This window comes from Phocoena sinus, chromosome 17, assembly GCF_008692025.1.
Source record: "Phocoena sinus isolate mPhoSin1 chromosome 17, mPhoSin1.pri, whole genome shotgun sequence".
NCBI classification, from domain to species: Eukaryota; Metazoa; Chordata; class Mammalia; order Artiodactyla; family Phocoenidae; genus Phocoena; species Phocoena sinus.
The window spans coordinates 21,955,390-21,980,897 of record NC_045779.1 but is presented as its reverse complement, the minus strand read 5'-3'; positions in this window follow the sequence as shown (position 1 = coordinate 21,980,897).

The window sequence follows — 25,508 nt, the reverse complement described above, 5'->3', positions numbered from 1 at the left end:
CAAGCAAGAAGAGACTGGAGTGAAATATTTAAACTTTTGAGAGAAAGAACCCAAAGATCAAAATTCTGTACCCAGAAAAATTATCCTACAAAAATGAAAGAGAAATGATTTTCACAGAAAAACAAAAATTGGGGAAATTTGTAGCCAATAAACCTGCCTTGAAAGAAATGGTAAATGAAGTTCTTCAGAAAGAAGGAAAATGATTAAGGTCTGAAACTTGTATCTACATAAAGAAAGAAAGAGCAGCAAAGAAATATGAGGTCATGTTGGTAATTTGAAATCAGCCACAACGAAAGTATGTACATTTTCATATTACTAATCAGCCATGCAGCTGCAATTAACATTCCCCAATAGTTTGTTAAACAATTACCAAACCCCCATGTGATATAAGCCTTATTTCTTTTTTTTAAAAGGTGATCATCTTTCAGGACAAAACATGATGAGCTAATAATTTTACTTCAGAGTCTGATTTTATCAGTCATGTTACTGGGACTCCATCTCCAAATTATGGCAATAGGTAATGGGTTGCCATATTTATAATTCAGTAATCAGTTTCTGCCTTTATCCTTAGTCTTAAGTTTTAATATGTTGTTGGTTTTGTTATAATTATTGTAATTGCTTTTCTTATTTTCCTCCTCCTTCATCTATTTCTTATTTTTGTCTTTTTCTTTTATTATTGTTTCTTCAATAGACAGTGGTATATATATGGAAATACAGTATCAGGGACTGTCAACTATACACATTTTTAAAACGGAATTTCTCCCTATATCTTTTTTATCTAAAAAATACATTCACATTGTACAAACATCAGAAACCATAAACTATAGTGAATATATTCCTCTTTTGCTCCCAGTCTCTGCCCAATTAATTTCTATCCTCTCTTTCCAACAGGTAACTCTTATTATTACTTGTTTTTTGCTTCCTACACACTTCATATAATTTTTTAAAATGTGTGTACTGGCAAGTGCAAATATCTATTTTTTTCTCTCCCTTTTTAAACACGAATCCTAAATGCTATATTGGATACCACATACCTTGCTTTTTCACTTACTATATCTTGAGATATTTCCATATAAGTACCTTAAAAGTTTATGTTTTGTACATCTACATAGTTTTTAATTGTATGGATAAAGTGTAAACTACTATAGTAGTTTCCTATAGTTTTCCTTCTCAGTAATCGACACTATCTTTTCATTTGCTAGAGTCAGACACTTTAGTGTCATATTTGACTCCTCTCTTTCAAATTCCACATCCATTCTTCCACAATTCTTGTTGGCTCTACCTTCAAAATATATTCTGCATCAATTCTTTTCTTACTAATTTCACCAATTCTACTTCTATCCCAAGCTATCACTGTATTCCTTGACATCTTTGAGTATCACAGAGCCCCAGAGGCTTACCTGTGAGTTCCTCTGCTTTTGCTAATATGCTCCATGCTCAGTGGGAAAGACTTCACACCCAGGTAGTTCCCCTGTTAACCAGACCAGCAGTACCACATCTGGATCTGAACCTAATATATTTTACTCCTCTGTCAGTCTGCAAAATTATTCAGACAAACCAATCACATCCTCAAGATGTGAACTGGGATGGGGGTGGTCCACTTGTCACTGGTTACTACAAAGCCTGCCTTCAACAGCCCCTGCTGATTCACTCTTATCCCAAGTGTAACGCTTGTGTTGCCCTGCATAGTGTGTGGAATCCTCCTCTCCCAGGTTATGAGTATGTTTGACTAATAAACTGCTGTCAATCTCACCTGTTCAGAGTTGAATGTCATATCTTCAGCCATTTTGTACTATTTAGGGTATGGGACTCATCCTTCACCGGTGGCATGAATAGGATGTAGTGAGAATAATCACCATCTAATTTAGTTTTCTCTTTCATAACTATCACATCCCCCTCCCGAAGTCTATTTTCAATACTGTAATCAGTGTGTTGAAAACATGAGTAATATCTTTTTTTTTGCAGTATGCGGGCCTCTCACTGTTGTGGCCTCTCCCGTTGCATAGCACAGGCTCCGGACGTGCAGGCTCAGTGGCCATGGCTCACGGGCCCAGCCGCTCTGTGGCATGTGGGATCTTCCCGGACTGGGGCACGAACCCATGTCCCCTGCATCGGCAGGCAGACTCTTAACCACTGCGCTACCAGGGAAGCCCGTATGAGTAATATCTTGAAAACCCTCTACTCTAACCCATCCAATGGCTTTCCATCATGTAGAGTAAAAGCTCAAGTCCAAACAGAGCTTACAAAGCCGTACATATTCTAGGCACGCTATTGATCATTGACCCACTCATCTACAGCTCCTGTTCCCATTCAATCTGATCCAGACACACTTGTCCCGTGCTGTTCCTTCTTGGTATGTTTCCAAAGATGGGCCAGTGGCAGCAGGCCATTGAGCTCGATAGAAACCACAGCAGTTGTTTAGATCTTAGATCAATAGACCTTTTTTTTAGGGAGGAGTATTTTATCACTGATATTGTTTACACTTGTCAGTTCATGAAGATAATAAACATTTAATCAGTCTTATTATTGATTTAAGATTTTCTGTAGACAGTGCACACCTTATTGACTACAACCATGGTGAACTACTTCCACTGACCACACCGTCCTTTGCTATGCCTCTGTTTGCATCTTAGGGTGTTTGCACTGGTTATTCCCTTTACCTGAAATCTCTCCTCTGAGTTTCATATGGCTTATATATTCACTTTTATCAGGTCTTTACTCAGATGCCATTTTCTTATTAAGGCCTCTGTTACTACTGTGTTTAAAATGGAAATCTTATTCCCATTCTTTATGTGATTGACATGAAATAGGAAAGGTTTCAAATTCAGAATAAAATGTTTTGTAAATATTTATGTTTTCTCAAAATTCAGTTTAGTTTTATTCTACAGCCCCAATTTTATATCCACTTCTAAGAAATCATAAAAGACAAGCATTTTTATAAAACATTTGTGTTAAATCCAAATGGCTGTCAATTTACTTACATACTTCATTAGACACAAGTTAACCTTCAGACCTTTAACTTTAGAAATGGAGCTGAGATGAGAATATGTGAAGAATAAGGTATGTTTTGCCTCTCCTTCAAGAATTTTGTTGCCACTTTCTATTATGGAAACTCCCAGAATATATTGATAATGATAATTATGATGATAATAATTGAGTTAGTTACCATAGGCTAGATCCATTTTTATATACTTTATTGAATTATTATAATAATTCCATGAGACCGGTATTATTATGTCCCTATTATAGATGAGAAAAATGAGACCAGAGTTATAAAGTCATTTAACTAAGGTCACCCAGCTGGTAATTGGCTATTAGGGTTTTCACATAGGTCTACTTCCATCAAAAGCCCTTGCTCTTAATTAGAGCACTATGCATCCCCTTCGTGGAAGCAAACATACCAGAAGACCAAAAGGTTTGTGTCAATAATATTAGAATATTATGATGGAATAAATGAGAACATATCTATATTCAGTTTAAGGTGGAAAAACAAAATGTAAAATCTTTTGTTCATAGATTTGGGACTAGCAGTGCAGGGGTCTGTGAACTGCGGTCTATTTATTGATGATATGACCTACAAATGTTAGTCATTTGACAGGTAGAAATACAGCTCCTGATCCAATGTTAATGTAATAAATTTAAATGCTACTAAACATTACTTTGGTAACTGCAAACCAAAGGTCTGCAGTCATTTGCATGAAATGTATAAATAAACGTTTTGAATTACATGTTGTCACAAGCATAAATTCAGTTTACTCTTTCTAAAAGCCAGAACTTGGCTATGAACATTAAAGATGACTTGTATGACCATGTTAATCTTTCCACCTCATATTTCAATTTTTATGAGAACTTTATTACTAAATAATATATCTCCATGCTCTCCTTTTGTAGCACTACTGCCCATTACTTGCCTAAACTATACTCTGTCATTACTTTTAGCAGTTTTATGCCTCATATACTGTACAGCCTGTGATGGCTGTCTTCCTAATAAATTCTTCATCACTTTCAATATAATCATCTGCATTGCAGCTTCATTAATCTCCTTTCATTCAAAGATCCAGGGAGGCAGCATCCCGCTGAGTAAAAGGTTTTAAGAAACTTAATTGGGCCACAGGAACCTGCTTCTGGGCTTTAGTCAGTGTCATGAAATATTGCAGTTACTAATATAATACTGGTGGCTTTTGAATAACAGATTAATTAGGAACATCCTTATGTAGAGAAATAAATGGAGTATTCATGACATGATTTTCACTGCAACAATAAAATGCAAAACCTCAATACTCAACCAAGTTTAAACCTATCCTGTTTACCTTGATGTGTGCAGGTTTCTGAGACTCAGAAACACACTTCTGCCAGAACCTCTTCATTTGAAATTAACTCATATACCTGTGGCTCCATCTACTACAGTAATTGAAGGTAATGTACTCACAGGTTTTGCCTTATATCTCAGCTACCCTAGTTAATTATGGTCATTGTTTGAGGCAGAATCCCTTATCATCTAAACTGTGTGTGAACTGAGAGCCAACACTCCTCTTTCTTTTCCTTCAGGGAGTATCTTGATAATTTTTGGGGAGAAGGCCAAGACTACCATAATCTAAGAGACAAATGTTCTGAAATTATTGACTGTCATAATGGGAAGGGTGATAGTATCTCCAGCTCTAAATTAGAAAATCCGTGAAGAAGAAAGAAATTCCATTGATAGGGGAAAAGCTAGGAGTGGGTAGGTAGTGGCAAATCAGATGTGATAATATTTGGGGGTAAACCCAAACTGACCAAATGATCAAGGGGATTTTTCAGTAAAAAAATCAATGCATGGTATGGATATATACTGAGTTTTAATGTCTGCTTAAGAGGTGACTTGGTAAGGAAAATCCCATTTAGATTTTGTAGGGCTTAACTAAGACTTAAATAAGAATTTAAAAATAAGAATTTTAAGAATCTAACTAAAAAAGAACTTTAGCCAATTAGGTTATTATGTTGTAATTTTAAAATGTGAGTGTGACACCAGCAGTCAATTTGATAAGTAAATCATTGCATAGTTACGCATAGAATACTATAAAAATGAGAATGAACAAATGATATCTCTGTACAAGAATATGGATGAAGATCACAAATGTACTGCTGACCAAAAAGAGCCAGACCTGAAAAAAGATATACTATATTATTCCATTTATATAAAGTTCAAAACCAGGCAAAGCTGATTGACTCCTTCAGCCCCAGCTCCTGGAAACTGCTTATCTGTTTTCAACCCCTATACAGTAGTTTTGTCTTCTATAAAATGTCATACAAATAGAATCACATAGTACTTAGAGTTTTGTATCTGGCTCCTCTCACCTACAATAGTGTTTTTGAGGTTGATCCATATTGTTGCATATATCAGTAGTTTGGTTCTATTTATTGCTCATTTAACTCTGTCTCATTGCTGAGAATCTTATCGGATGGATGAGCCATGAGTTATTTATCTATATATTTACCTGTTGATGGATGTTTGGCTTCATTCGAGATTTTGGCTACTATGAATAAATCTGCTCTAAACATTTGTGGGGACCTGTGTTTTTAGTTTTCTTTGGTAAATACCCAGGACTTAGATTGCTGGATCATATGTTTAACTTTTATTTATTTATTTATGGCTGCACTGCTTGTCTTGTGGGGTCTTAGTTCCCCGACCAGGGTTTGAACCCATGCCCTTGGCAGTGAAAGTGCAAAGTCCTAACCACTGGACCTCTAGGGAATTCCCTATGTCTCTCTTTAGAAGAAACAGCCAAACTCTTTCCCAAAGTGTCACATTTTGCATTTCCACCAGAAATGTATGTGTTCCAGTGGACTTCATCTTTGTAAACTCTTTGTATCACTTGTTTTTCCTTTGTGTGTTTGTTTTTTTAAGCTATTTTAGAAGCTGTGTAGTGGTATCTTATTGTGGTTTCAATGGAAATTTTCTTAATGAGTAAAATTACTTTAAGCATATTTTCAGGCAATTATCTGCCACTCACATTTCTTCTTTGGTGAAATATCTGTTGAAATATTTTACCCATTTAAAAAATTGTGTTGTTTGTTTATTATTGTGGTAAATGTTTATATATTTTAAATCAAAGTTATTTGATAGATATATGTTTTGTAAATATTTTCTCCCAGTAAGTGTCTTATCTTTCCATTTTCTTAACAGTGGTCTTTCAAAGATCAGAATTTTCAAATTTTATTAAGTTCAACTTACCAACAAATTTTTTTTTATTATTTATTAGTAAAGTATATGATCCATTTCAAGTTAGTTTTTTATATGGTAAAAAAGTAAGCGTTGATGGTTATTTTATTATCTTATTTTTTGCATATGGATGTCTAATTGTTCCAGCACAGTTTTTGGAAAGACTACCCTTGCTCCCTTGAATTAGTTTGATATCTTTGTCAAAATCAATTGACTATACACACATCGGTCTACTTGGAAACTATTCTATTCCATTGATCGATGTATATAACCTATTGCATTTTCTTGATCATTTTTACTTCATGGCAAGTTTTGAGATCAACTAGTGTGTGTCCTCAAACTTCTCTTTTAGAAATATTTTACCTATTTTAAGTATTTCTTCAAAAAAATGTTATATGGGATTTTGATTGATATTTCTTTGAATCCATAGATACACTTAGAAAGAGTTCACATGTAAACAATGTCTTCCAACCCATGAATATAGTATCTCTCTTCACCTCTGTAAGTCTTTAATTTCTCTCATCAAGATTTTGCAGATTTTGGTATAAAAAGTTTTGCATATATTTTGTTATCCTTAACTATTTCAGGTATTTGACATTGCTGTAAATGGCATTTTAAAATTTAATTTACAAATTGTTCATAGTTAGTATATAGATATGCATTTGTTTTTTGTGTATTCACCTTGTTTCCTCTCACCTTTCTAAACCACTTAGTAATTCTAGTAGCTGTTTTTGTAGATTCTTTGGAATTTTTTTCTATAGATAATAATATCATCTTTAAATAAAAAGACAGTTCTATTTCTTCCTTTCCAATTCCTATGTTTATTACTTTCTCATTTTTCTGTTTTATTAAATTGTCTAGGACCTATAGTAAAATGTTGAATAGGAGTGGTGAAAGTGGACATCTTTGTCCCTTTTCTTATCCTAGGGAAAAGGGATTCACTTGTTTACTAGTAAGCAAATAGTAATAACTACAGCAGCTTAATGCTATGACTGCAGAATTGAGTAGTTCCAATAGGGACCCCCAAAGTCTAAGATATTTACTTCCTGACACATTATAGGAAAAGTGTGCTGATCCAAGTTGTTGATCTTACGGCCACAGTGTTGTTCACAGTATAGGCATACCTTAGAAATATTGTGTGTTTTGTTCCAGACCACTACAATAAAGTGAACATTGCAGTAAAGTAAGTCACAAAATTGTTGGTTTCCCAGTGCATGTAAAAATTATGTTTATACTATATTGTAGCTTATTACATATGTAATAGCATTATGTCTAAAAAAATGTACACACCTTAATTAAAAAATACTTTATTGCTAAAAAATGCTAGCCATCATTTGAGCCTTTAGCAAGTCATGTTAGTAACACCAAAGATCACTGATCACATATCACCATAACAAATATAACAATAATGAAAAAGTTTGAAATATTGTGATAATTACTAAAATGTGACAGAGACATGAAGTGAGCAAATGCTGTTGGAAAAATAGTCTCAATAGACTTGCTTGATTCAGGGTTGCCATAAAACTTCAACGTGTAAAAAATGCATCATCTGAGAAGTGCAATAAAATGAGGAGCAAAATTTAATGTCTGTGGGATCAGTAGTGATGCCCCATGTTCATTCCTGATGTTGTTAATTGGTGTATTCTCTCTCTTTCTCTTTGGTCAGTCTATATAAGGATTCATCAGTTTTTTATAAGACAACATTTTGTTTTATTGATTTTCTTTTTTTGTTATTATATTTTCAAGTTCATTGGCTTGTACTCTTTATTATTTCCTTCTGTTTAGTTTGGGTTTAATTTGCTTTTCTTTAATTTCAAAATATTTGAAGATTTTTTCAGTTATCTTTCTGTTATTGATTTCTTATTTAAGTATTTTGTGGTCAGAAAATCTTCTTTCTTTGAGTTCGATTGTTTGAAATTTATTTTATGGGCTAGAATTTAGCCTACCTTGGTCAATGTTCCATGTGAAAAGTTGTATTATATTGTTCTTAGGTAGTTGCCTTATAAATGTCAATTAGGTCAATTTCACAATAGCAGTGTTCAGATCTTCTACAATCTTACTGATTTTCTGCATATGTTGTATAACAATTACTAAAAAAAAGGGTTGAACTTTTCAATTAACATTGTGGATTTGCCTGTTTCTACTTTTAGAGCTATCAGTATATGTTTTATATACCTTAGAGTTCTTTTGTTAGGGGCAGAGGCAGATTATGTGCTTCTGATGAATTATCTCCTTTATCATGTTGTAATGTTCATCTTTACATCTGATAACATTCCTAGTTTTGAAATATATATATATATTTAAATATATATACACACACACTTTTTAAAGAGGAAACAAAACTATTTACAGTTTATTTTGAAAGTCTACTTTTAATCCAGACTGAACAAACAAGCAGAAAAGTGAGAAAGTTAAATTTATTAGCAGAAACAAATGTACCAAATGTAAAACAATGAGTTAGTCACAGAACTATTTACATATATATTTACAAGCAATCCTTTTGTACATTGTTTTACTTTTAGTTAGTTGGAAAAATATTTTTGACATTAGGTAAAAATATTACTTAGATAGGGCTGAGGTGGTATCACATTATAGTAAAAGTATACATATATTTCTTTTTACACTCAATGTAGTTATACCTTTATGTTTGTATTCCTTTCTTGTAATCAGCAAAGAGTGAAGTCTTGACATGGCAATCTCTGCCTTTAAATTGGTTTGTGTCAACCTTTATATTTAATAAAATCATCCATATTGTTAGATTTAAGTCTCCCATCTTGCTAGTTACTTTCTGAATCTTCCAACTGTTCTTACTTTCCCCCTTCTTTCCCTTCCTTATTTTGAATTAAGAATTTTTTTTTGACACTATTCTATTTTATCTCCACCACTGGTTCGTTAGATTTATTTATTTATTTATTTAGTGGTTGTTCCAGAGTTTCCAATATGCATCTTTATCTTATCAACTGATATACCACTTCACGTATACTATGAATATACTTATATTTCCTTCATTTAATCCATTGTACCAATTTTGCCATACATCTTGCTTCTAAGTATACTATAAACCTCAGAATAAATGGTTAGCAGTTTACCTGTACACAACAAATTATTTTAAACTGATTAAAAATCAGAAATTAAGTAATTCATTAAAAAAAATCATTTCTAGTGTTCTTCATTTATTTGTGTTAATTCAACTTTTTCAACTGGTATCATAATTATTTTGTCTAAAGAACTTTAATTTTTTTTTTTTTTTTTTTAAACATCTTTATTGGGGTATAATTGCTTTACAATGGTGTGTTAGTTTCTGCTTTATAACAAAGTGAATCAGCTATACATATACATATGTTCCCATATGTCTTCCCTCTTGCGTCTCCCTCCCTCCCACTCTCCCCATCCCACCCTTCCAGGCTGTCACAAAGCACCGAGCTAATATCCCTGTGCCTTGCGGCTGCTTCCCCCCAGCTATCTACCTTACTACGTTTGTTAGTGTGTATATGTCCATGACTCTCTCTCGCCCTATCAAAACTCACCCCTCCCCCTCCCCATACCCTCAAGTCCGTTCTCCAGTAGGTCTGCGTCTTTATTCCTATCTTACCCCTAGGTTCTTCATGACATTTTTTTCCCTTAAATTCCATATATATGTGTTAGCATACGGTATTTGTCTTTTTCTTTCTGACTTACTTCACTCTGTATGACAGACTCTAGGTCTATCCATCTCATTACAAATAGCTCAATTTCATTTCTTTTTAAGGCTGAGTAATATTCCATTGTGTATATGTGCCACATCTTCTTTATCCACTCATCCGATGATGGGCGCTTAGGTTGTTTCCATGTCCTGGCTATTGTAAATAGAGCTGCAATGAACATTTTGGTACATGACTCTTTTTGAATTTTGGTTTTCTCAGGGTATATGCCAAGTAGTGGGATTGCTGGGTCATATGGTAATTCTATCTGTAGTTTTTTAAGGAACCTCCATACTGTTCTCCACAGTGGCTGAACCAATTCACATTCCCACCAGCAGTGCAAGAGTGTCCCCTTTTCTCCACACCCTCTCCAGCATTTATTGTTTCTAGATTTTTTGATGATGGCCATTCTGACTGGTGTGAGATGATATCTCATTGTAGTTTTGATTTGCATTTCTCTAATGATTAATGATGTTGAGCATTCTTTCATGTGTTTGTTGGCATTCTGTATATCTTCTTTGGAGAAATGTCTATTTAGGTCTTCTGCCCATTTTTGGATGGGGTTGTTTGTTTTTTTGTTATTGAGCTGCATGAGCTGCTTGTAAATTTTGGAGATTAATCCTTTGTCAGTTGCTTCATTTGCAAATGTTTTCTCCCATTCTGAGGGTTGTCTTTTGGTCTTGGTTATGGTTTCCTTTGCTGTGTAAAAGCTTTGAAGTTTCATTAGGTCCCATTTGTTTATTTTTGTTTTTATTTCCATTACTCTAGGAGGTGGGTCAGAAAGGATCTTGCTGTGATTTATGTCATAGAGTGTTCTTCCTATGTTTTCTTCTAAGAGTTTGATAGTTTCTGGCCTTACATTTAGGTCTTTAATCCATTTTGAGCTTATTTTTGTGTATGGTGTTAGGGAGTGATCTAATCTCATACTTTTACATGTACCTGTCCAGTTTTCCCAGCACCATTTATTGAAGAGGCTGTCCTTTCTCCACTGTACATTCCTGCCTCCTTTATCAAAGATAAGGTGTCCATATGTGCGTGGGTTTATCTCTGGGCTTTCTATCCTGTTCCACTGATCTATCTTTCTGTTTTTGTGCCAGTACCATACTGTCTTGATTACTGTTGCTTTGTAATATAGTCTGAAGTCAGGGAGCCTTATTCCTCCAGCTCCTTTTTTCGTTCTCAAGATTGCTTTGGCTATTCGGGGTCTTTTGTGTTTCCATACAAATTGCGAAATTTTTTGTTCTAGTTCTGTGAAAAATGCCAGTGGTAGTTTGATAGGGATTGCATTGAATCTGTAGATTGCTTTGGGTAGTAGAGTCATTTTCACAATGTTGATTCTTCCCATCCAAGAACATGGTATATCTCTCCATCTATTTGTATCATCTTTAATTTCTTTCATCAGTGTCTTATAATTTTCTGCATACAGGTCTTTCGTATCCTTAGGTAGGTTTATTCCTAGATATTTTATTCTTTTTGTTGCAATGGTAAATGGGAGTGTTTTCTTGATTTCACTTTCAGATTTTTCATCATTAGTATATAGGAATGCCAGAGATTTCTGTGCATTAATTTTGTATCCTGCTACTTTACCAAATTCATTGATTAGCTCTAGTAGTTTTCTGGTAGCATCTTTAGGATTCTCTATGTATAGTATCATGTCATCTGCAAACAGTGACAGCTTTACTTCTTCTTTTCCGATTGGGATTCCTTTTATTTCCTTTTCTTCTCTGATTGCTGTGGCTAAAACTTCCAAAACTATGTTGAATAAGAGTGGTGAGAGTGGGCAACCTTGTCTTGTTCCTGATCTTAGTGGAAATGCTTTCAGTTTTTCACCATTGAGGATGATGTTTGCTGTGGGCTTGTCATATATGGCTTTTATTATGTTTAGGAAAGTTCCCTCTATGCCTACTTTCTGGAGGGTTTTTATCATAAATGGGTGTTGAATTTTGTCGAAAGCTTTCTCTGCATCTATTGAGATGATCATATGGTTTTTCTCCTTCAATTTGTTAATATGGTTTATCACATTGATAGATTTGCGTATATTGAAGAATCCTTGCATTCCTGGAATAAACCCCACTTGATCATGGTGTATTTTAATTTTTTTTTATTACAAATCCACTTGCAATGGATTCTCTCAGATTTTTCTTGTCTAAAATATTTTATTCTAGCCTAAGTTTTAAAGTTTTTTTTTTTCCCATTGGGTATAGAATCTTTGGCTAAACATTTTTTGTTTGTTTGTTTTCTTTAAACACTTTAAAGTATCACTCCATTATCTTCTGACTTGTGTGGTTTCTGACAAGGATTCTTAGCTTTTACCTTTGTTCATCTTTGTGTAATATTTCTTTCTTTTCTGGCTGCTTTCAGGATTTCCTCTTGATCTTTGATTTGACTCTGGATGTGTGTGCCTGTGTGTGTGTGTGTGTGTGTGTGTGTGTGTGTGTGTGTGTGTTTATCCTACTTTTGGGGTTCTCTGAGGTTCTTGGATGGTTGATGTCTTCCATTAATTTTGGAAAATTCACAGCTCTCTTCAAATATTTCTTCTGGCCCATTTTCTGTCTCTTCTCCTGGAACTCTAATTTCTTGTATGTCAGATCATTTGTTTTTGTCTCAGAGCTCTTCAGGTCTATTTCTCTCTCCTCTGTCTCTTTATTTTTCATTTTGGTTAATTTCCATTGTTGCATCTTCATGTAACAATGTGTGTTCACTTAACTGTGTTCACTTTTCTCATAAATCTGCCAAATGAATTCTTTATCTCTGATTTAGATAAATTTAGATGAATTTTACAAATTCCTAGCATTTCCACTTAACTTTTATTTTATAGTTTCCAACTCTGCTGAAACTCATCATACATTCATGCATGTTGTTCATCTTTTCTACTAAAACATTATATTTTTAGTTTTAATTATTATTATTAATTATTTTAATTGCTCTTTTTCTGTTTTTGAAAATAATTATTGTGCTAACATATATTTAATACATAAAATTTTGTAGTAATAGTTATTTTAATGTCGTCTGATAATTCCAACATCTGTGTCATTACTGAGTCTACCTTTGGTGATTGCTTTATCACTAGATGATGGGTCATTATATTCTGGCTTTTTAAAAATTTTACATTTGCATTGTATGTAGAATAACTGTGGAGACAAATAAATATTATTTATGATTTGATATGGACAAGCTTATTTTTAGGTTCTGTGTGATTTAATTTTGTGTAATCAGTAGTTGAACTTGGTTTGAGTTTGATTGTTGCTATTTTTACCCAGAATCCACCACAGGATTCAAATTCCTTCAGTGGTAGTGTTAAAAGATAAACTGAGACATATTAAAAATTTTAAGAGTCTATTTTGAGCAAAAATCAATTAAAATCAGGTAATGCCAAGTCAGAAGTAGTGAGTGCTCCACTTACAGGAGCTCCGGAGAGACTTTGATATAGAAAAGGCAGAAGCAAAGCAATAAAATTATTGATTGACTATAGATGAAAGCCTAGTTTAACAACTTTGAGACATTTACAGACTTAGATTTTTGTTTGCTTAGGTAAGCTATCGTGGCATTAGAGTCAACCTAGCCTAATGGCCTCCTCGTTTAATTAAACAGTGGGTTGCTACTACCTTACATTTAGTGAGGGTCGTTTGGTGCCAGAGGATTCTCTCAGTGTTCCCTCTCCTCTGTTTCCTGTGGTTCCCCAAGACTGACTGCCCTGCAGAATGGTCTCTCCCTTCTGACAGGTAGGTAGGTCTTTAGTCTTTTAACTTGGTCCTAGAATCCTGGTGGGGGACGAGGGCTTCTTGGTTCATGTTGTCATCTCTGTCTTAGGCAGTGACTGTGTGCTTAGGCTTTTTCACAATTCCTATATTCCCCTTCTTTCACAAGGCAGCCACACTGTGGCTTGTCTTTGTGATCTGTGCGAACCTTGGGTGAGACAGTTTCTGCCCTTTCACAAGTGGTAGCAGGTATCTGCTCTGTAATGTATTTATAATGTCAGGATTCTAAGCCCAAGAGGTTTTCTGCCCCTCCTCTAGTGACATACAGTTTCTATTTTTGCCCTTCCCCAGAAGCAGTGGATCTTTGCTTGGTTCTTGAGAGTGGGAAGGAGATCTCCCTATTTCCTATCTCTCCCCAAAGTGCAGATACATATATTTGCTTCAACCATGTTGCATGGTCCTAAGGACAAGAAGATATAATATTGCCCCTCCTCCAATGATTTAAGCCTTTTCCTTCCCATAGTAGGAGGGTTCTGGGAAAGGGGAGGGAGTGTGATTTTCCCTAGTGGTAGTTGATCATCTTTTGCATGCCTGTTAAGAATTTTTAAAAGGCATTACCTGAGACACTACATTCTCTCTTTTAAAATGTTTTGACATAAAAATATTAATATTTTAACTATTTTAAATAACTTCTTAGTCTGTATTAATATTCCAGCTTGGGAAGGGGCATTATCTCATTTATTTATTTTACTCAAACTGGCAAAATTTTGTGTATCTTATTAATTTATGCAAAGAAAACCTTTTTCATTTTATTGTTGCCTTATATTGAATTATTTCCCTGTTTTGTTTCTGTAATTTCTACTCCTGTCGTTATCACTCCCTTCCTTCTACTACTATAGATCAGCGTGGTTGTATTTTCTGGACTTAAGTTAGATACATTATTGATGTTTCTCTTTTTTTTTCTAATATAAGCATTTAAGCAATGTGTTTACTTCTAAGTACCATATTAGTTGCCTCCACAGTTTTTCTTTCTGTTTTATTCTTTTCCTTTTCTTTCCCTTTTTTACTCTTTATTTTGAGATATGACATACAAACAGTGTGCTGCTGAACTTTTAAGTGTATAGCACTCCCTCAAATCACTTTATAAGAATCAATGTCTTAGGCTCTGCTTCCACAGAATCCAAATTAACACAGTTCATGTCTAGAGTTAACTGACATCTCTTCCTAAATAATACAATGAGTTTGAATGCTTTAACTCCTATAATTTTCTTCTCACTTATATTGTCAAATATTTAGTTCTACCTTATTTTATGAATTCCCTATATTCAAAATTACTGTTACCATGTTATAAAGTAAATGTATGTTTAGATTTACACAGATGTTTACCAATTTCTTTACTCATCAAACTTCTGTAATATTACAACTTCCTCCTGGAATTATTTTCCTCTGTCTGAAATTTCATTCTTCAGAAATCCTCTTGATAAGGCCTCTTATTGGTGAATTTTCTGTTTTTGCTTCCCTAAAAGGGTCTTTATTTTCACATTCTTTCTTTAATGACAGTTCACCTCAGTGGACTGTAAGATAGAATTTATCCTTTCCTTACATTTTTTTTTTTTTTTTTTTTTTTTTTTTTTGCGGTATGCGGGCCTCTCACTGTTGTGGTCTCTCCCACTGTGGAGCACAGGCTCCGGACACGCAGGCTCAGCAGCCATGGCTCACGAGCCCAGCCGCTCCGCGGCATGTGGGATCTCCCCAGGCCGGGGCACAAACCCGTGTCCCCTGCATCGGCAGGCAGACTCTCAACCACTGCGCCACCAGGGAAGCACTCCTTTCCTTACGTTTTGAAGATATTTTCTTCATTGTGTTGTAGCTGCTATTATTGCTATTGAGAAGCTACCATTGTTATTATTTGTGGTAATCTAGTAGTTTTAGGCTTCTTGTTAAAACTTCTTTTTATCTTTTCTGCCTTTATTATTCATATGCCCATGTGTTTTTGTTTTTGTTTTGTTTTGTTTTTTCTTGGAATTTATTTGGTTTCCTGACTTGAAAGATACCTGTCTTTTCTCAATTCTGGAAAATTTTCAACCATAATATGATTTAAATTCAGCCTAACCTTCTCTCTCTGTTCTCTTCTCTGGAACATCAATTAAACTTCAACATTTTTACTATTCTCCATATATTTTAACCTCTAATTTTTTTCCCATCTCATTGTCTAAGTCTTTGTAATTTCTTTAAATTTACTACACTTGAATTGTGCTTCCAGTTAAGTAATTTTTCCTTATGCTTTACATGATCTGCTATTTCACTTGTCAATACTACACTTTCATTAATTATGTTTTTAGGTCCTAGAAAGATAAGTTTATTCCTTTTCAAATTTTATCAAATCTTTATTTGATAGTATTCATTCAGCAAATTTGCCTACTAAGCCAGGTACTTTTTAGGCACTTGGGATATTTTAATGAAAAATAAAAAGAGAAAAAAACCTCAACATCTTTGTCCATATGAAGCATAGTGGGACAAGGCAGGCAGTAAACAATAGATATAAGTATGTTCTTTGGAGGCTAGAAGTGTTACATAAGAGAAAATGCACAGTAAAGCCTGAGTATGGTGTAGGATATTGGTGGTGCTGTGGTGGAAAGTTATCATTTTAAAATGGGTGGCAATGGAAGGTGTCATTAAGAAGGTGAAGTTTGAGCAAGATTCTAAAGATATGAGGAATTGAAAATGTGGATACCTGGGAGAAGAAAGTTCCAAGCAGAAGTGTTAGCCAATGCAAAGTTACTAAAATGGGGTCAACAAAAGCAAGGAGGTCAGTGTGGCTGGAGCATGTATGTGAGGGAGAACTGGTAGGGGAGGTAATGGTGGTGAGATAATGTGGGGTCTTGTAGGCCATTGTGCGGACTTCAAGTTTATTCTGAAGTCCTCACAAACAAAACAATACAAAAGCAGTTTTTCTAGTCTTTGCTTTACGTTAGGGTCCTGACTTTGTGTGATCTGCATTCTCGTTATAGACTTTGGATAGGCCAAAGGCTTTGTCTTCTGGATCTTGGACTTTTTAATGTTCAATCCCATTGCTTCTGGGAATTAACAAGCACCGCCAGAAAACACATGGTTAGAATTTCAGTTTCATACACTGGTTTCTATTTCTTCTTAATTTTTATCCCTAAGGGATTTTCCTTATTTTTGTATCAGTTTAGCAATGCCTTTTAAAAGATGTTTACTCCATTTTATTCTTGTTGTTATTAAGAGGTCTTTTAAGACATTTAGTCTGCTATATGGGAAGAAACATGACCATAGAAGTTATTTTAAATATTAAAGGGAAGTCAAAAATATAATAAACACATTTTAAACATAAAAATTAAAGTAAAAAAACCCAAAATGCTAGAGCTATAAATGGTGAAATCAAATGCAGATTAAATGTTTTTATTTATAAAGTAAAAGAAACAAAATATATAATTCGTCAAAACAAAATGTAGAAAGATTAGAATAAATATGTAATAACATTAATGGAATTAAATCTTAAGTATTAAAACTGAAAAGGAAAAGTGCTCAATATAATTCCAGTATGGAAAGGAAACATTGCTATAAGATAAGGTTATGAAATTAATTTTATCTATAAACATAGCTAAACATACCTATGTGGTTTAAAGTCTCTATACTGGGGTTAAACTCCCGAGTTTAAACCCCTGCTCATTCATATTTCTGTCTGTATGCACTTTAAAAAGTACTAATTACTTTGTGGTTCAGTTTCCTAATAGGGAAAATATCATTATCAACCTCATAACTTGTTTAGGAGAATGAATGAGACAATATTTAGAAAGGAAACAGCCCAATTAGTAGCACATAGTAAATGTTCAGTAAATGTTAGACATTGGTTTTATCATTAATTAACTTAGAAAATGAGAAAGAAGTAAATTTTGACAACAAAATTCAGGGATTCATGCTTCTATGTGGAGTTAGACACATTTGTACCAGGTCTGAAACAGGAGCAGATAACCAGCTGGCTTTCTGCACTAATTTCCCAGTTGAAAGGGCCCTGCTGGTGAGTCCCTGAGGTTTACCAATAGTGGCAGGCAGACCAATTGGGAAGCTTCAATGGTATGATGCAATTTTCTCTTTAAATTCTGACAGGACTGAAAGGATGGAGAATGTTATAAAATCCTTTGTTCCCTGTACTTCTGGCATTCTGTTGATCTTGTTTACCTCTCTGCATCAAAGCCAGTAGGATAAGGGGCTTTTGCAGTTTTCCTTGTGCTGAAACACTTGTTTACTCAAAGAAGAACTTCAGATGTTCTTTGGCAAAGTATTCAAAAGACACACATTGCAATGACCTCTCATTGAACTAATGCTACTTCTTGGTCAGTCAGCTGCATTTGTTGATTCCTCCATTCATTACCTTGGAGAAGCATTTCTGTGGTCACTGGAATGTGATGATGAACACTTTCTGTGCCTAAAATTTTGGTGGCCCTTTCTTCCCAGTTAGTTATGCAAGTGAACATTGATCTTTGTTCTCTCTTCAGGTCTTAATTTTATATATTCATTGAATCTACTTTCACTATCTACCAGTTTGTAGATTTCTGGCATTATTATATGATAGCATTTGCAGTGTGGTAGAGTTATATTCTGTGTCAAAAGCAGTTATTTACTCTAGCTTACATTTCCACAGAATAGCAATACGACAAATGAACAACGTTGTCAAGGAGAAATTTTTAAAAAGCAAAATAACAATTCTATCTCTTTAAAGTTCACTTTACAATTTTCTTTCTGGTTACCCCATGCTAATCTATATGTTTAAATGCAGCTGCCCCCTGCTACAGAAATCTTTTCTCTATATATTTGTTAATGGAAGCTCTAACAGGTAGCAAAAAATAAAAGCAAAACTTTATTAAGATATGAAACATCATTATGAACTAGAAGTCAACAGTCTTAGGTTAACAAAACATTAAAATATACTAACATGCAAAAAGTGAAATTGGCTACTGTTTGATAATAATTCTAATTGGAGGTGAACTTTTTAGTTTAAGTTGGAATCTATATATATTTGTAAATAATATCATTCCTATGAGAATTTGCTACCATGTAACTGTTAATAGAAGGTAGAGTTTACTGAAAATGTAAGTTTGATGCATTTTTTTATCCTGGGAGTTTCTCATTTAAAAAAAACCCTTACTCCTCCCCATCCCCCCCCAAAAAAAACCTCTCTCTCTTCTTTCCCTTTCTGGGTATCTCCCTAGATAGTCCTTGATCTTCCCAATGAAATGTATTAACATGACTGGTTACTCTTGTGATTTTTCATTTCCATTTACTCAACTCCTACTCCTTATTTTAATCTCAATCTCGTTCCTTTTCCTATTAATCCAGCAAAATAGCTCTTGCTGAGGTCACCAATGATCTTCAGAACACTGATTCCGTGGGCCACTTTTTCAGGTTACATTGTATGTGACCTCTCAGCAGCATTCAACATTGTTGACTACTCCCTTCTTCCTGAAAGACTATTTGACTTCCCTGACACCAAACTCTAGATTTTCCTCCTCCTCTCTGGCTGTTCCTTCTATATTTCTTCTCTCTCTCCTTTATAGATGCATCTTCTTCTAAGCCAGAAATATATGGAGTTCCATAGGTAGATGCCTCTACATTTGTCTTCTCAGCCTATATCTCTTTTCTGAGCTCCAGACTCATGTATTCTATGATGGCTCCTTGAAATCTTCTCATAGATTTCTCAAAGGCATTGCAAACTCATTATATTCAAAATACATTCATGGTCTTCTTTTCCTACTCCTAACCTGATTCTTTTCTGTTGACCCCAATCTGAGTGAATGCCCCACAGTCCATTCAGTAGCAAAAAATCCAAAAACAAGGATTCATCCACAAGACTTCCATCTCCCTACATCCTTTCTTTAATCTATTTGCAAGTTCTTTTGATTTTACTTTGTAACTATCTCTCAAATCTGATAAAATTTCTCCAACCCCTCCAATATCTCACTAATCCAAACTGCAATAATTCTTTTCCTAAATGGTTACTGATGTATCTGCGGAAGTGCCTCCACTTAGTGTTTCCAATTCCATATTTACTCTGAAGCTAAAGTAACATTTTATAAATGTAAATTTTATCTTAATAGTCTCCTCCATACCAACTGGCAATCCTTCAACAGCTCATCGTTAATCTTGGTACAAAGCTAAAAGTTATGAAATTTGGCCAAGAAGTACTCTATCCTGTCTGCTAGTGATTCTTCCAGGTTTATCTTCCATTTGTTCCTCCAGGAACTCTCTCTTATTTTATACTTACTATCAAAACAAGATATCACTTAATATTTGAAACAAGCAAAATACCTAAAAAGCATAGTTTATTCTTTGCCAAGCAAGGGAGAGTTGCAATTTCAAAGCACAGTGTCTTTTAAGGAAAATGCTGATCTTATAGGGTTTTAGGAAACAAGGAGTTCTGGAAGTGGAGAATTTTCAGAAGCATAAATCTTTAGGCATTGGCTGACTGTCAGCTGTGGAAACATGCTTTCTGATTGTGGCTGCCGCTGATTGACTTTCTGAAGTGTAAGCACTAGAGACTGTTGCTGATTGGCTTTCAGAAAAGTGTCCCTGTTGCTGATTGGTTGGTGTTCAGAGGCATTGTTGCTGAAACAAAGGCATGATCACAGTTGGATTGGGATAGATTTAAAGTCAGTTCCTGTTGGCTAATAATTCACAGCTTGGGACAATGGCCAGAGAACAATCTTTTTTTGAATTTGGAGAATAGAAAGTTTTTATTTTTAGCATATGATTTATTCTGCCCCATATCTATTGCATATGCTAATGCTTCTTCCTGGAAGTTTCTTCCTATTTCTTCCTCACTTCTCATTATAAACAAATTGCCTGAGAAATTACAAAACTTTTCCTTTATGGTCATAGAATGGTTGCCTGACCCTGAAGCCCTCCCGTTGTTTTCCTTCCAAAAAGAAAAATGAAGATGGGGAAGAAACAGAACAAGAAGACTTCTGTGTACACCTCTTTGTCCTGCACTATGTCATACGGTTTATTCTCTTGCTGAAAGGAAAGATGGTGATTTAGATTGTTGGCTTTTTCCTCTATAATGAAGTCAGAGAAGGGAGAAAGGGCTGGAAATAGAAATTGAGTCAGGTAACCTACAATGACTACCACATGAGATAAAGCAGTTAATAGAGCAAGAGAGATTTTTTCCACAGGAAGCTGAAGGACATTAAATCTTGTCCATGTAACTGCAACTTTAAGTCTGTTAAGAGGGTGGCTCCTAATGTGTGTGTAAGTGTGAGAGACTGACTGATGACATTCATTTTGACATGAAGTAATCACAGGCAGAATTAATTTTTATGCTATGTCCCGTAGAGAAATCTGAGCAATACTTACTATGGTGGAATGAAACAAACAAAACTTAACCGAGAATCTCAAACAGTCAAAAATAACTTGTTATTCCATGTAACTTAGAATCTTGGGAACAAGATGTGAGAGCTGACAATTGTTGAGAGTTTCAATGTATAAGACACAACTCTAAAAGTTTTGTAAGTATTTAACTTTATAAATCCTAAAAACCAGCCTATGAGATATGTACTATTGCTATTCTCTTATAAAAATGAATAAACTCAGATACAGAAAGGTTAGATAATCTGCCAAAGTCACATAGCTAGTAAGTGTGAATCCAGGATTTGAATCCAGTTGTGCGACAGACAGAGATACCCAGATTTACAGGAATAAAGAAAAAAATTTGTGTAATATGTCTAAGTAGCAAATGACCACAGACAGTTCCCCAGAATTTTCCACAGCCCAGTGTGGCCCATAAGCTTCAGAAAGTGTGCTGTGTTGCTGTGAATGTCCCAGAAATCACTGAGAGAAAACAGCCTCAGAATAAAAATCTGGAAGGGGTTTGGGACAACGCAGCATTGATTAGTGGACTGAGGCACAGATGCATACACAGACATCTTAGAAGACACCTTACAAAGATAAAGAGTTGACCCCTTGAACTGCTCAGGGGTTAGAGGGACCCACCCTCTTCATAGTCGAAAATCCGTGCATAATTTATATTTGGCCCTCCCTTGTGAGGTTCCTCTCTATCTGCAGTTACCCATTAGTGGAACAACCAACTGTAGTATTTACTATTCCAAAAAAAATCCGATTATAAGCAGATCCCTGCAGTTCAAATGGTTGTTCAAGGTTCAACTGTATATATATATTCATAAGTATAAGATACTTCTGCTCCAACACCTTGACAGTCTGTCCCTCCACAATGTCCATCTAACAGATTTAACAGAAATGATGGGAGGAGGGAATACTGAAATGACTAAGATAACATTTTTAATACTTAAAACTTAAAGGTTTTCTAATAACTGAATACAGCATTAGTTTTCATATTGATAATGAAATTAATCAAAATAAAATAAGCTAAAAAAATTAGTTATTCAATAGTCATAGCCAAATTTCAATTTCTCAATAGCAACATGACAACTAGTGGCTACTATATTGGAAACACAGATATAGGGTGTTTCTGTCATTGCCCAATGACTCCTGGCCTCTCACTAGTATTTATCACATTATATTGTTAGCTTGTCTCTGAACTTTTGTTCATAATTTTCTCTTCAATTATGACAATTTCTCCAATTCCTATTCCTGGCAAATGTTGTCCCTTTTTATTTTCAAATATGAAAATATTTTCATTTTTTCTCATCAGGTGGAAAAAGGTTTATTTGAAAAAGAGGACTCAGCTTTGTGTGCTTGTCTCATCACAAAGACACAAAACCTGTGCTACAAATGAATAAACTGAAACTGACGGAGATCATGTAATTTGTATGGGTTTTGATAACTAGAACACAGAATGCAAGAGGGGCTATTTATGTTAATGTGTATATTTTTCCATTTGAAGAAATCTTTTTTGGATATGTTGTGTGGCAAAACCATTTTTATGATTAATAATCAGTACTAAACAAAAAAGAACAGAAACTAATTTCATTTGAATACTATACTAAAAACTAGTTAACTGAATCTTCCTTGCAGACTCACTTTATTTTCACTCTGTAATTCTAAGCTGATTGAGGAAAGAAGATATCATAACATATACTGTCAGGTGACTTATAGGTGTAAATAATTGCTAATTAATCATCAGTGGTAATTATTAACTGTTGATGACATTCAACATCACTAGTTCTTAGCATAATGTTTGGCAAACAGTACACATTCTGTAAATTTTGTTGAATTATATTGATACAGTTTATAATATTTGGAAAAATTTTCCAATAAATAATAAATATGACCTAGAAATTGATGTTTCTCTACTAAAGCTTTTGGCGCTGTCACAATTGGAATTAAGTAACTCATTAGAAGTTCACAAAATTATTTAAATATGTTATTCGACTTAAGCTACATATAACAGGACACTGTTCCCTAAATTAAAATGATTGTTTATAGGCAAAGTATTTTACATATCATCTATTTTTGAAAAAAAACAGTGAGTTAATAACTGATCAGAAAGAAGATAAAAGATGTACTGACAAAATTTCCTTCTTTGTTTCAATGACTTTAAATGAATATACAAATATTTGTGGAAATCATACTGAATTTTATTGAAATAAACACATGATTTAAAAAATAAGGTTGGCCATATTGTTACCCAAAGTGGGCGTCTGTCTGCTCTCTGCTCAAAAGCAAATAAAGAGGCAAGGTTGGTGGAAAGGAAAGTTTGCTTTATTTTTGAGGCTGGCAATGGGGGGATGGCATGGAGGGTGGACTCCTGTTCAAAGGCCAACCTCCGCCCACTGACAATGGGCAAGAGCTTTTATAGATGGAGGGAGGGAGCTACATGCAGAAACAGAGCAGTCAGCTCTGACAGTCATCTTGAAATTAGTCCTGCAGTGGTCTGATCAGTGTCATCATGATTGCTTTAAGTACCATTAATCTTCAGTTCCAGGGTCAGTTTGTTCCCATTTCTTCGAGGCCAGTTCTCGGAATTGTGGCTGCTTATGTCACGGCTACAGTCTGGGCATCATGTAGCTAATTTCTTGCACCTGCTGGGAGTTTCAGTTTCTATAAGTCAGCTCAAAGGATAGGGCTCAGAATATTATGTATAGCCCTTGAGGAGGAACTAAATGTCCTCGACTTTGCTTAATGACTACACTATTATTATTTGGTCTTGTTTGACGGTTTTCCTTCATTTCTGCATTTTCTCACTTCTATAATTAAATTTTCTTTAGCTAAAGTTCTTCTACAGACAAAAGGCAGGAAGAGGACATGGTGGGCAAGGACCGTGGGGTCCTGCTCCGTTTCAATATTAAGTGCATTTCAAAATATGAGGCACTCTAGTTTTAGTTTAGCTTTTTTTGTGTGTGGTACGCGGGCCTCTCACTGTTGTGGCCTCTCCCGTTGCGCAGCACAGGCTCCGGACGCGCAGGCTCAGCGGCCATGGCTCACGGGCCTAGCTGCTCCGCGGCATGTGGGATCTTCCCGGACCGGGGCACGAACCCGTGTCCCCTGCATCAGCAGACGGACTCTCAACCACTGCGCCACCAGGGAAGCCCTAGTTATAGTTTTTAACAAAACTTTATTCAAGATTGCATTCCATTTGTTCTCCATTTAAGAATGTGGTTATTGTTGTTGGTTAGTTTTTGGACCCTTGTGACTTTTATCAACTCCATTTAATTTTACTTCAGCTCCACTTGGAAACTGTCAAAATGATAAACTTCTGTTGGACTAAAAGGAAGCTTCTCTAATCTTTTTTCTTCTCTATGCACTCACCTCCTTCACCTCTTACTTTAGGTTTAACCCAATAATAAATGAGACAACCCTATTTTTAGAGGCCTTCAAAGAAGAATTTTCTATTGTACTTGATAAGACATTATGACATTTAAGTGGTCTCAAGACTGATTTTTGGCAAAAGAGCTAGCTTTACAAGTGGAAGACATGGGTTCGAGACCAACTTTGACCTTTGTTACTTGTCTAAATAATTCTGCATACCTGTATACATAATTTTCTAAATACCTGTCCTGTAATTCCACAAAATGAGCAAAATAACACTGTCATGACTTTCCCACAGGACTGAAATGCAAATGACTTGCAAATTCTACATCAAGATTTTATTTTTATTTTATAACATTTCCCAATTTTAAGGAGGATTGAATTATAATTATAATAGAAATTACTTATGTGGCTTTTAAAATTCTCAAAGAAAATCTTTCTAGATATGAACCATTCTAATGACTCACATTCATTAGGCAAGATAAATCTGGATTTACAAATATAAGTTTATTATTCTTTAAGCCAGTAATAACAATATCTAAGGAACCTGAATGAGTAGCATCTCTTCAGTTCAGTCAAGTACAAAAGCTGAAGCTTAGTCTGTTTCTTGTTATCTTTGAGAGGCTTATGTATTTTGTAAGGAAAGTTTCACCGGGGTGATTGTCTTAATTATTTTTGAGTAACAGTACCTAAGAAAGCAATCCAGATTGTTACCCAGATCAGTAGGAAAGAAACTAACAAGGTATCTTCATATCTTCTGCCTAGAAATTATGTCATCACTTACTTTGTTTCTTCCTCTTTTATTGTGGTGTGAAGGCTAAAAAGCAAAGCACACCTCTGTGGGGAAGTCTTACAGGGAAGGTAACCTGGTTTTACCCTGCTTTTTAGGACTCTTTACAGTTTGGAAAGGCATATTTCTCACTTAGAAAAAATATATAGTAATTTCAGTGTGGATCTGGATTTTCTTTGATCCCCAGGCTTTGTCTGAAAAACTTGAGGAAGGAGGAGAAAGAATCAGATGGTGATGGAGCTCATGTGGCTGACTCAGGTGGCTAGGATGGCACCCTTCTGACTGTGTGATGCTTCAGAGAGATTCCTTCGTGCAGTCAGCAGAGAGAGAGGTCCTTTTAATTCTAAACAACAACAACAATGCAATCTTCCTTTATCAACACCATATTATGAAAT